The sequence below is a fragment of the Monodelphis domestica genome, chromosome 6, assembly GCF_027887165.1.
Source record: "Monodelphis domestica isolate mMonDom1 chromosome 6, mMonDom1.pri, whole genome shotgun sequence".
NCBI lineage: Eukaryota > Metazoa > Chordata > Mammalia > Didelphimorphia > Didelphidae > Monodelphis > Monodelphis domestica.
Window position 1 is genome coordinate 197,515,791 of NC_077232.1, and position 12,243 is coordinate 197,528,033.

Below are 12,243 nucleotides of genomic sequence, written 5' to 3' on the forward strand. Positions count from 1 at the left end.
TACAAAAGGTGAACTTAACAAAAGAGGTGTTAAGTAACTCAAAAAGATATAATCTAACCAGAGAAGGTAAGAGGGCAGTCCTAGAGAAAAATTTAAACAGAGAAGGTGAGAACTAAAGAATTGGCAGCCCTGAAGAAAATCTAACCAGAGAAGGTGAGAACTAAAGAATTGGCAGTCCTGGAGAAAAGCATCTGCTGTGATTGGTAGACTTGAAAATTTAGAGGAGAAGCATTTCATTTGGGCACTGACTCAGAGGAGCAACTGGAAGACAGACCCTTGAGGAGTAACTGGAAGGCAGACACCCAACTTCTTTTAGACTGTCATTGTTGGTGAGTGAAAAGCTGACTTAGTGACTTTGCCTTTCTGGAGACGTAAAGACTCCAGGAAAGACCCAACTTCTTGAGAGCTTAGAAATTCTCTCCTCTCTCTCTCTCTCTCTCTCTCTCCTCTCTCTCTCTCTCTCTCTCTCTCTCTCTCTCTCTCTCTCTCTCTCTCTCTCTCTCTCTCTCTCTCTCTCTCTCTCTCTCTCTCTCTCTCTCTCTCTCTCTCTCTCTCTCTCTCTCTCTCTCTCTCTCTCCTTAATATCTTCCTTCTATTGTAAATATTGTATATAAATTACAATAAATTCCATTTACTTTCGTAATTTATTTTGGGATTTAGAAATTAAATCCCTGGTGACCACCTAATTAATATTATATGCAGAGTCCAACCACAATAAATTTTAACTGGGGAAATGCTTGAACTTTTTAAAATTACAATTGTTTCAAAGAGGAAATGCCATATCTGTCCAATTGGGTATATAAATCTAACTTACCCCGCAGGAAAGAAACAGGTGAGGATAATAAGAGGAGGTGGGGCAAGGGAGTTGCTAGAAAAGAGGGAAGATTGAGGAAGGTGTTGGTCAAAATCAAAACATTTTTCAGGATAGAAAGGGTGAAAAGAGAGAAGTAGGGAGAGAGGGGAAAGGGAAGAAGCAGGATTATTACTAAACATGTAGTTAGCATTTGATCTTTACTTGTTGATTTTTTAATATTGTTAAAGGGATTTTCTTAATCTCTCCCTCTGTTTCCTTAAGGGGCAAGAGAATAGGATTTCTAAGTAGAGCAGAACTGACAGGTGTCAGTGAGCCCGAGCTGAAGATTCTGTTACCAGGGAGACCAAGAGAGAGATAAGAAAGGAATGCTAATAGTTAGGGACTTTTTGCCTCTGGGTCTGGAGAAAGCAGGAGGTCTGTCTCTGAGGCAAGGGGCTACTAGCAGGATAGAAACTGATTGAAGGAGTTCCTGAGTGGTGGGTGTCGATTATTTAGGAAAATAGGTAGTTAGTGAATCAATTTTAGACAGTGTAGGTTAGATCAGGCCTGGTCTTGCCAGGCAAGAAGATAGTTAGAGATAGGTTATAAGAAATTTTAGATAGTATTAGGAATTTAGGTATAGTCATAGGGTATTAGAATAATAATCTCTCTCTCTTCCTTTTCTATTTTCTATCTGTACCACTTCTCAAATTAAATTAAATGTTTTATTTAATTGATTTCCTCACTTTTGTCGAATTCCTAATTTTAACCCTTAGAATATCTACAACTGCTGGGTATTATGTCCTTGTTCAACAGCACCATCTCTAATTATTAACTGTTACCATTATTCTAAGTAAAATTTTTGGAAAATTGGGAAATTTTTTTTCAAAAATTAGGTAGAAATTGTATTAATAATATGACCAGTGCTAAATCTCAAAATGAGCTAACAATTGAAAAAAAAACCACAATACTATAACCCCTACCCCCTCAAATGAGGTTTTTTTTATGTTTTGTCAGAGAAATGAGAACAAAGAAGGGCTTGGCTAAGATGTAGTAATAGCACTGAATGACATCACAAAAGCAAAACTAATTCATTCCTATTTTATTTTCATATTCTTTAGCAAGGGGAAGTAAAATCTTGATATTGGAAAAAGAAAAAAAAACAAATAAAAAAGCAACAATATAAAGAAATTACAGCAGAGGACAGAGAGAGGAAACAATGGCAAGAAATTAGTTATTTATATTAGATAAATTTAAGCATCCAAAATCAGATGAATTACATTGTATGGAAGTGAATTTGTGGATATGATCTCTGTATGACTGATTATAATCTTTGAGAAATCTTTGAGAAAAGGAACCCCTTCCAATCCCCCAAATAACAAGACAAAGTGAAATCTAGGTTTAGTTTTTGAATGGAAGAAAAGGATAGATCACAGAAAACATATGTTTGCTTGGATCGACATTGATCCCTGGAAAAGTTCTAAAATAGTGTATTAAACAGATGGTTTATGAGAATTTAGAAGAGAATGCAATGATCCTAAGAAGCTACCATATGTTCACAAGTCATGCCAAATGAACCTCATTTCTTATTTTTTTTTTTTTACTGGTTCCTGGATGGTTGGATTAGGGGAATGACATAGACATAATGTATCTTGATTTTAGGAAAGTATTTGAGAATATGTCCCATGATGTACTTGCAGATTTAAAAAATGCAGACTAAATGGTGATGTGATTATAATGCCAGTTAAATAACTTTATACAAAAATGAACACAAAAAGGTGTTGATTAATGGTATGATGTCCATTTGACATCAATTAGTATGGCATGATAATAAGGGTGTTAGTACTGATTGTGGCTACTTTAAAAGGATTTTAATGAATATAAAACAACTACCACAAGATGCAGGCTCATTGACTGGACTATTGCAATAGGCTTCTGGTTGATCTCCCTGTCTAAAATCTTTCTGCTCCATTCCATCTTCATTCCAACTATGTGAGTGATTTTCCTAAAGCACAAGTAAAACCGTATCACCTACTTATTCTGTGAACTCCAGTTATATCTTGTGATGCTAAAGAATACAAATTCCTTTATAGCACAACCCCTTCCTACTTTGCCAGTTGTATACTGTAATGGGCTAGTTTTTCCTTGAAAAGGTATTGAGACCAATCCTGGAATTTATTTGCCTCAGAAGACTATGAGAATTCTGTTATTCCACCAACATAGCTTCCTGATGGTCTACATGCCAGGAACAACTCCCTCAAGCTTCTGACCAATAGATCAGCATAATTATCACAGAAAAAAAGAAGTCATACTCAAATAAATCAATGTTACATATTTATTATATGTATTTTCCCTTATGCCTAAGTAAAAATTTAATGGTTAACTAGTAGATGGTTTATGATTTCTTCATTTCATTCTATTTATGAACCTGAAACAACAGACCAACCCAGATCCGACCTGGCTTAAACACAGGGATGGAGTATATAACATCTTTTAATATTGGTGTTTATGGATAATGAAAAATGCATGTGAACAAAGAACACAAAATGGAACCTTAAGGGCTCTTTCAAAACTAAGGTTTGGTATGCATGCATGTGATAAGTTAATCAAAATTATACCATATAGCAATATTTTGTTCATTATAACTATAGATATCAATACCACATAACAAATTTAAAAGATATTTTAATCAAAAAAAATTTAATCAAAATTATACCATATAGCAATATTTTGTTCATTATAACTATAGATATCAATACCACATAACAAATTTAAAAGATATATAACTGCTAATGTGTTCACCAGTGTTGGGAACAATTTCCTGAGTAACATCTAAACATCATAAGGATTCACTAAAAATGAGAGTCTCTTCAGTTTGGCATATTGATTCTTGACACTGTGTTGATTATGCCATATTCTCCATCATTTCAAGGTCTCCTTCATGAAATGTCTTACTTACTCAAAAGAGATCAGTCCAATAAGATTAGAAATATTAAGTGAATAATGTTTATTGCTCAAATTATATGTGTTTGGATAACCTATTTACTTAATCAGTCCAGAATTACATATATCTTGGATAGACTCTAGAGATAGAAATGAATTGAACTTAGAATTGACCACGAGGAAGAGAATGGGGTAGATCTCATTTTGGAAACTGTCCAATGTATTCAATGTTCACTAAGTACCCTCTGCTGCTCAAATTAATCTTTTATTTTAAATATCAGTGTTCTCTTAGATGTTTTCAATGTCTGATAATGATGAAATGTTATATTTCCAGGAGCATCGGTAGTGTGAATTATTAAAAGGTAAATTGGGTATATAAATATATTGTACAGAATATGCACCTGAAGTCATTTGAGTCAAATGATCAATAAAACATGTTGTAGAGCTCTGATCAAGATTGAAAAAAAAAATAAAAGATAGGTTACAATAGGCCATATGGAATATTAAAATAATTATTTGGGGACTTTATGAATAATTTATGTGAAAATGTAGGCTGAGTTGAGAAGGTATATTTGGATTTCAATCTGCAGTGGTTGAGAGAATACCAAATTAGATGAGTTCACATATGAATAATAATTGTGAAAGGTCAAATAAAGATGTTTTAAAAGTTATATATTAACAACTGACCAATGCAATGGTTAAATGCTCAATTTTAAATTTTAAAGTTTCTGTTTTGAAATGAAATAAAATAATGGTTGTTTTGGTTCAGTTGTTTTAGTCATGTCCAACTCTTCATGATACCATTTTTTGTTTTCCTTGGCAACAATACTGGAGTGTTTTGCCATTTTGTTCTGCAACTTATTTTAAAAATGACAAAACAGAGAAAACAGGGGTTAAAAGTGACTTGCCCAGAATTATAAACCTAGAAATTGTCTGAAGCTAGATTTAAGTTCAATTAGATGTCTCCGGAACATTATCAATTGTGCCACTACCTGCCTGAAAATAGTGGTAGTATACATTTTACTTACATCATTGTCTCTGATAGATTATAAAAGATGGAAGTGTAAATGAACTTTCACTTACTCGTGTTTAGTCTAATTCAACAACAAAATATAACATTTATCACAATGTCTGTAGAACTAAGCCCAAAAAACATCTTGAGATGATAGAATTCTACCATCTTATATCAGGATTCACATTTCTGTCATGTAAGTTTTGTTTTTCTGAAAATCAATACTTTAGAATTTGGCCAATACTCTTCTTTAGTAGGAATAAACAAAATCCACAAAGTAGTCATTTAGCAACACTGATAATCAAATTCTAATTTTCTTCATTTCTCATTTTCATCTTATTTTTAAAAGTCATTACTATTAATCTTATCAGTATGGTAGGTGCATCTTTGAGTAGGATAAAAAAGTTTTCTTCAATTGATGACACTGTATTTTGGTATGCTGAATTTCTGGTAATTATATGTTAAATACCAGATGTTACCATTATGTTATACTTTTGAAGATAAAAATGTATTTTTAAAGACTCACTGGAAAACATTGGACTCTTCTTTAATATAATCAAATAATGGTTACTGTGTGGATTTATATGGATATAAGTAGAGTTGAAATGTGAAGGAACTTTTCAATATTCATGTAAATAATATTTGTAAAGCACTTAGAATAGTGTCTAGTACATAGTAGATATTTAATTATTATTCCGTTCCACTTCCCTTTTTTACTTAATGTCTAAAATTAATTCAAATTTATTACTGTGACCTTGTGAAATGACTAAGATTTCCTATTAAGAGTAGCTGTTGTTTAGCAACTAGTTGTTGACCTAGAAATATCTCATACTTGACCCACAACAATAAATCTTTTTTATTCATTTTCCATCTCCTGAGGGAGAAAAGAGATGAATATGGTTACCTGGGAGATAAAAGAAACAAAGGTTTGTCTGACAAGCATATCAATGAAAAGTCCTATTTCTGATTTTTGAAATAGTAAAAGTTTCCTTTTTAGTATAGGATTTACAGGTATGTTATTCTATCTGACCCATTATTATATATGATATTAAGATGATAGTTATATTGACTATAATTTGTTTTTTCTAAATTCTCTTTTCCCTAGGCATCATGTTGACTAATCAATCAGTTGGTTTTTCCCATTACAAACCAATTTATATAGTCAGAAAGTGTATTTCAAAGTTTGATAATTTAACAGTGAATAAGTCCAGTCTCATTGAGAACTGAGCATTTTGACTAGCAACTATTCCATTCATTTGGTCCCATGGGCATAGATTAAAACATGGTAACATTTATTTGAATGAAAAGAACATGAATAAATTTTGATCTTCCTATTTTTCTTCCATCTCAGTAACTTCTATCTAGAGAGAAATTGAACATTCATCTACATATTACAATTTGAGTTTTTTGTAAAAGATGAACAAAAAAAAAGTCTTAACTTCCCTCAGGTTCAGATAGAACCTGTCTATAAAATGTGGGTGTCAATTCCTAGTCTTTGTTTTATAAAGGTATTTGTCCTTGCAAAGATATTTTTATACTATAAAATGGATAGTATTATAGAGAGATATATTCTGGCTTAATCAATAGTTTGCTAGATTTGCCCAAAACAATATAAATATTTATGTTTGAATCTTAGCTTTGATTACATAAGTGTTTGATCATGAGCAAGTCACTGAACTTTTCACAACCTTAGATTCCTCATTTGTAAAGGGGGCATAGTAAGACCCATCATTGTAATCATGAGACTTAAATGATACAAATACTACATAAAACTTGTTTGAAAGCCACAAAACAAAAACATCAGGTATTTCTATTAAAAACCACTTCCCTTTTCTACATTATTAAAATATCTTTTCCATTCTTTCTGCTTCCATGAAGCAGTTCCTTATCTTGATTATTTTTATGAAATAATAATTGAATATGAACTGTTATCCATAGAATATGCATGTAGGTATAAGTATTGTGTTTGCTAGCTTTTGCATCCCACTTGGAGTCACTGAAATAACTTAGAAGATGACTTGCTAGGGCCACTGATCTAGCTTGGGATAACAGAATTATAGGTGATTTGTGCAAGGGTCAAAACTACAACTTTGGTCTTTTAAGTGACACTCTCTAATCAATAGTGTTCCCTAGAGCTTAGTAACTGATATTTTGTCTATTCAACTAGATTATAAATTAATGAAGGACAGGAGCAACTTTTCTTATCAGTGTTCAAAGAATATTTGATAATTAATATAAAGCAGATGTAAACTGAAATACAAAGAAATATATATACGTATATATATATATATATATATATATATATATATAAACTTCTACTTTTAAAGAGGAAGGATAATCTGGAGGATGTTCAGAAGATTAAAAAAAACTCAGGAGACCACACCATATGAATAGTTCAAACAAGTGCTTCTTCCAAGTTTTCTCTTCTTCATGATAGTTTATTTAAATAATTATAGGATTATTTTGTTAAGATTAGATTTATTCCTTTTGGCACCTGAGGGAAGAATGGAAGTTGGTAAAGAGAAGCTATAGAAAGGCAGATTTGAATTCACTGTAAGGCTTTGCTTGCCATTGGAGCTTCCCAGTAATGGAATCTGCCTTGTAAAGAAATCAGCTTGCCATTATTGGAAATGTTTAGGTAGTAGCCAGATGACCATTCATTCTAGATGTTGGAGAGCAGATTCCTATATTTTGAGAGAGGTTGCATTAGATGAAGGTGTTTCCTCTTAACTCTCATGTTTTAAAGTAAAAATTCTTAAATATTAATTTCTGTGTTCTTTTATACCACTTCATTAAAGACTAATGTTAGTAATTAGGAATTCCAGGTTCTAAAATATGCCCCTTAATAAATAAAAATACAAACTATTGACTTTGTTTTTTTTTAATTCAGTTTTGCTGCTATTATATGAATATATTGCTAATTATGTGAATAATGCCTAGAGAGATGTAATCTCTCTCTGTATATATCTATATCATTATAGATATATCCCAAATTATGTTGTCATTTGTTGAGCATTATCATATTGACTCTGGTAGTTCAAATCTACCCCAATCACTTATAAATTGTAGCATTAGGGGCAGTTAGAGAGCTCAATGGATAGAGAACCAGACCTGGATATAGGAGGTCCTCGGTTAAAATCTGGCCTCAAATACATCCTAGCCATGTGACTATGGGCAACTTACTTAACTCCAATTGATTAGCCCTTACCACTCTTCTGCTTTGGAACTGAAAACTAATATCAATTCTAAGGTAGATGGTAAAGCTTTTTTAAATGTAGTATTAAGTAAGACATTTTACAACTAACTTTTCCTCATCGTCAAAATGAGGTTGCTAATGAAATATTAATTTATCTTAAAGAAATTTAGCTTGCAACATTAGCTGGTCAGGGACACATGTAACTACTGTCATTCACTTATGATTTAAGGTACTATTTTAATACATGTCTACCACTGGAAGTAACATAGACAGAATAAGCCACTGGTTAACATTGGATTCCCTTCATTACTAAGAATATGCTGAAACCATCAAATAATTTTTTAAACTTTTGAAGATTCTTTTTATAAGTAGAATACTTGTATTACTCATATTAAATTATAACTTTTCTCTGAATAGGGTTGTTTTATGTGAAGTAGACCAAAACAGATTTAGAAATTTATCACATTAACCAGCCTATTAAATGATCAACAATCCACCTTCCCTAACCTCACCATTCGGACTTTTGGAAAAGGGCTTCATTTTTAGTTTCTTATAAGGACTTTATTAAAATAATTATCAAGATCTATATTTGGCTGATGGATTACCTAGAGAAAACAGCTCCCTTTCTGATATTACTTAATGTATATCATGTTTAGATTAATGATGAGGAACTGTCAAGGACTAGTCTCTCATCCAAACAACATCCACCTATTTCTAAGGCCATCAAGGTTATTAAATATATGACAAAGACAAAATGTTCAAGAGACCAACTCTGTGTTCAAAAAGACTGTGTATTTGGTCATGTGAACTCTGGACAATAAGTGTTTCCCAAAACTTCAAGGCAGATAGATACATGAGATATTGCTGATAAATTGTACTAGAAGTGAAAATTATTCATAATTATAAGGGAAAATTACTTTTAAATTTCTCTAGGATGAAGTTTTTCTCTGCTAATGATTCCAGGCTAAAGAAGAACACAGCTAACAATAAACCAGTCCCTGAATTTTACAGAGTAAAAAATAGAGAAGCATAAAGATCCATCACAGCCTTGGGTGGGGTGTCAGTCATTCATGTTCTCAAGACCTTATTCATTTTGGAATCTGACTTGTTAAGCTATGATGCATTTTAACAAACTCTACCTAAATTCATAGGTTATATTTTGGAAAGTATATTAGCTTTTTAATAAATCCTCTTAACTACTCATTTAGAACATTTAGAACTTCTAACATTTTTCAATATTGGAGAATAAAAAGGTTTTACTTTTTATTCTTGAGATCATAAAAGTATTTTCCTTGATGCCTCCATAACAAGCAATGTTGCCTTTGAACTCAATTACTGAATTTAGAGATGCTAGATCAAATTACAATTATGAATGCAGAATTAGAAGAACTTGGAAACCAGCATGGAAATATTGATTCATTTAACAATTATTATCCTAATTCAGTGGATGAGATCTTGATTTCTGTCCAAAGAAAGGGAAAATGCTTATTTAAAGTGTTTTTTAGATATATTATCTTAATTGTCACCAAGGCAAGAAATGAAGTTTCATCAAAAGATGAAAGAGATAGTGAAAAAATGACCAGATGAAAGGTGAAGGAAGAAATAATGAAGAGAAAAGATATATTCACAATGAAATATTTGTCAAATCATAGGATTAATTTTAAAATAGGTAAGAGAGATAACATTTAAAAGAATAAACTAATAAACTTCTATTTCGCATATGTTATCAACATTTTAAAACCTATTTCAAATGTTATTTCAGCTGGAAAAATAAGCATTTTAATAGGGACATTAAATATAAGATAATGCTTAATAAATAACTGAAACACAGGCCGGCAAGAAGGTATTCGGTGACTCACCACCCACCCTGTCGAGCTCTCCTTCCCCCTTCCCTCTCTCGCACTCACACACCCCCGGCCTGAGATGGAGGCGGCAGCAGGGGACTTGGACTCCTGGGACACGGACACATTCTCCGTGGCGGTGGAGGAGCCGGGGGTGGTGGGGGGAGAGGTGCGGCTGGCGGGGACCACTGGGAGGGCGAGGATGAGGATGATGACGTCAAGGAAAACTGGGATGACGATAATGAAGGGGAAAAAAAAGAGGAGACAGAGGTAAAACCAGAAATAAAAGTTTCAGAAAAAAGAAAATAGCAGAGAAAATCAAAGAGAACTAACAGCAACAGAAGAAGAGACAAGAAGAAATTAAGAAAAGGTTGGAAGAACCGGAAGACTCGAAAGAGGTTACACCAGAAGAACAATTAGCAGATAAACTACCGCTAAAGAAATTCCAGGAAGAGGCAGACCTTGAATTAGCAAAAGAAACCTTTGGTGTTAATAACACAACCTGTGGTATAGATGCTATGAACCCCTCTTCAAGAGATGACTTCACAGAGTTTGGCAAGTTACTAAAAGATAAAATTACACAGTATGAAAAATCTCTATATTATGCCAGTTTCTTGGAAGCATTATTTCGAGATGTGTGCATTTCATTGGAAAGAGAAACAAGAAAAGCAAAGCAAAGCCAAAAAGAAGAAGAAAGGCGTGGTTCCTGGAGGGGGATTAAAGGCTACAATGAAAGATGATCTTGCAGACGATGGTGGATATGATGGAGGATATGTGCAAGACTTTGAAGACTTCATGTGACATTTCATCTTCTCCTCATTGTCTTCTTCTGTTGCCCACAGTCCCTTCAACATGTAGCACACAACTTCCTTTCCTTTCCGTTCTGCCAAATGCTACAATTAGAAGTGCATTAACCCCTTGACACTTAGGTGCTAATGCAATGCGGAACTTGGTTCTTGTTGCCAAGGGGTTAAAATTGGGAAACTTGGTTGCTACTAAATCACAGTAAAAGAAATCCTAATAATGTTGTCATTGTTGCTATCTGGTTCCAGGGCAGCAGAGTCACTAAATTGAAAACAATAGTTGCAACAGGACAAAAAAAAAAGTGTAGTATTTACCAGCACCATTAAATAATACAGCTTTAACCATACCTCCTTGAACTACTTCATATGTTGTCAACAAAAGCAGTTTGCAACAAGGGCATGTGGGTGTGCACCTAGTATTAAAATTGCTTTGTCTTAAGGTAGAACATGAGGATTTTTAAAATAAATTGCAAAGAAGACTGCTTATTTCAGAGTAAGGATACTGTGCATAAGATGGCCACTAGTTTGACATTTTAAAAAGATTAAATGACCAAAAACCACCAACTTTGAAAAAAAAAACTGAAACACAAATCATGTGGAGAAATATTAAAAGAATGTTTATCTTTCAGTGATTTTAAGTTCTTTGACCTGTTGTACATCCTTGTAGCATAAACAATTTATAGATGTCATTGCTGAACCACATTACTTTGAGGAATCATGGGACATGATAGAAATACAATGGGACAGGAGATAGACAAATTTTGCCCTGAGTTTCAGAAAGTTAAAAAAAATATTAATTACTCAAAACATATTGATGTCTTCTAGTAAAATTGAAGAACTGATTATTAAAAGAGTTTATGTGATCTTAGAAAGGAAGGAGGTAATCACTAAGAACTAGAAAATGTTTAGTTTTTAAAGTCATGCTAAAACATTTTTCTTTTTTTTTTGACAGTTTCATTGGATTACCAGAAAAAGGGGATGCTATCGACCTCATATAAGTGGGTTGTATAAAAACAATACCTATCCTTTTCCCATTACAGTTGTTTCTAGACAAAGAATAGATATTTGTCCTAGAATGAATAATAGCAGAGATATTAGGATTCACAACTGGTTGACAACTGGATCAAAATTCTCATTCATTGATTGAGGTTGTTATCATTCTTTGTTTTAAAGAGGGCCAATGATATCACGAGGTGATTTCTTGACTTGCTCATAAATTGGGTTGAAGTGAGATAGAATTGCTCAAAATCATTAATCACTCTCTCTCTCTTCTAGAGTCATCAAAGTTCAGTAGCAAGACAAAAGTCAGAATGACTTGTGATGGCCCAAGATGTGATAGTTGACTTTGGGTCTTCAATGTCTGACCAATATCAAAGTCCTCCACAATTCCTATTTCCAGCCCTTTCATGTCTAATGAAACAAATTGTTCTCAACTGCCTATTCTAATAGGGGAAGTCTTCAGATGATTGAGATAAACATCCCCCAACTGAATGAGGGGTGTGAAGCCTGTCATTACCCTCAACCTGGTTTAACCTGACCACCAAAGCTGAGATGCTTTTCCTGAGCTGTGCTTGTCATGTATGCTACAAGTTCTTGAAATCACAAATGAGAGTTGGGTAAAAAATACACACCAAAGTTAGATGAGATCACTGCCA

The 12,243-nt window shown here is 33.2% G+C and overlaps 1 pseudogene; it reads left to right on the forward strand.

Annotated features, from left to right (window-relative positions):
* The first annotated feature begins 9,867 nt into the window (after positions 1-9,867).
* Positions 9,868-10,676, forward strand: LOC100618977 (eukaryotic translation initiation factor 3 subunit J-like; annotated as a pseudogene).
* The last annotated feature ends 1,567 nt before the right edge of the window (positions 10,677-12,243 follow it).